The 1,675-nt window shown below is 38.1% G+C and overlaps 1 protein-coding gene across 23 annotated transcripts in view; it reads left to right on the top strand.

The window, feature by feature from the left end:
* The window catches only part of LMNTD1 (lamin tail domain containing 1), a 475,396-nt gene that overhangs the window by 236,740 nt on the left and 236,981 nt on the right, over positions 1–1,675 (top strand). The gene's annotated exons all lie outside the window — the stretch shown is intronic.

Here is a 1,675-nt window from a genome sequence, read left to right as displayed (position 1 = left end):
CACACACACACACACACACACACACACACACACACACACACAGCAAAAACAATTGCGAGAAAAATAGTAAATGTTTTAGGTCCTGTATTAGACTTAACTTCTTTTTTTGTTGTTGTTTTTTTTAGGATTTATTTATTTGAGAGAGACAGAGTTGTGAGGAAGGGCAGAGGGAGAGAGAGAATCTGAGAATCTCAAGCAGACTCCCTGCCAAGCAGGAGCCTGACACAGGGCTTGATCCCACAACCCTGAGATCATGACATGAACTAAAGTTAAGAGTCAGACACTTAACTGACTGAGCCACCCAGGCGCCCCTAGACTTAACTTCTTAATATGAGTATCATTTCTTATTTTTCTTTATCTTCCCAGTGTTTAGCACAAAGTTTTGCACAAATCAGTCATTCAATAATATCTGTTAAATCAAGTTGAATTCACTATACAGATGAAAAAGAAACAGGAATTTTGAAGCAGACCAAGTCAGAAAAGCAGTTGATCAAAAACGAAAGTAAGTATAGAAAGAAAACAATAAAATCATAAGTGACAGTGAAAATCTATATCCTGCTAAGGCCCCTCTACAAAGAGGAAATTTAAGATCAAAGCATTAATTAGGATCAGTCTTTGAAATATCCTATGGTTTATTTTTGGTTCTATTTTACTTTTTAATGCCTTTCCTCATTTTCCTTTATTTCTATTGCTGTTAACTCCTTCCAAACTAATCTCAAATCTCTTTACTTTCTGCCATCTCTGTTGTTACTAGCCTAACCCAAGCAATGCTTAGGTCACTGGGACTTCTGCAGTAACCTCTCAACTCAGCTTTCTGTGCCCATTCCAGTGCCCCCAGTTCATTCTCTAGATCTGCACTGTCCAGGACAGTAGCCACCAGAGACATGTGGCTACTGGAGCACTGGAAATGCTGCAGGTTTGAATTGACATGTGCTGTAAGTTTAAAATTCACACAAGGGAAAAAAAATATACACACTAAATTTCAAAGACTTAGTATGGAAAATAATGTAAGACGTCAATAAACTTTTACACTGATAAGATAATGATCTAATGGTTTGGATATGTTGGGTTAAATAAAATCTATCAGTAAAAATAATTTGATAGATTTCTTTTTACTTTTGAAAACGTGACTAATAGAAAATTTAAATGTCCTGTGTGGCTTGCAATGTATTTCTATTGGGCAGCCCTGCTCTCGACCGTAATCAGTGATCCTTTTAAAACAAAAGTGTGTTCATGTCATTACCTTGCTTTAAACCTTGCACATAGGATAAAAACCAAGATTTTAATGTTGCCTTCAAGCACCTGTCTAATCTGGCCCCTGCCTACCTCTCCAGCCCCACATCCTCCTCCTCAACCCTGATAGCTTCATCCTTCTTTCAGTTACACTCTTCTCTTCTTAGCTGCATTCCTCTCACATGTTATTTCCTACCTGAAGTGCTTTTCTCATTCTTTATGTGTCCAGTTCCTACTCATCCTTTAGGTCTCAGCTGAAATGTTACTATGTTACTACATGAGGAGGGTATTACCTGACAGTTTGTAATCTTAGCATGAGCTGTCATAACAAAATGAGACAGGTGGCTGGGTGGTTTAAACAACAGAAATTTGTTTTCCCACAGTTCTGTAGGCTGGAAGTCTGAGATCAGAGTGCTAGCATGGTTAGGTTCTAGTGAAGGCT

The sequence above is a fragment of the Ursus americanus genome, chromosome 25 (genome assembly GCF_024610735.1).
Source record: "Ursus americanus isolate L20-20 chromosome 25, mUrsAme1.1.p, whole genome shotgun sequence".
Classification (NCBI taxonomy): Eukaryota; Metazoa; Chordata; class Mammalia; order Carnivora; family Ursidae; genus Ursus; species Ursus americanus.
The sequence above is the reverse complement of the archived record's forward strand: the minus strand, read 5'-3'. Positions and strand labels throughout refer to the sequence as shown.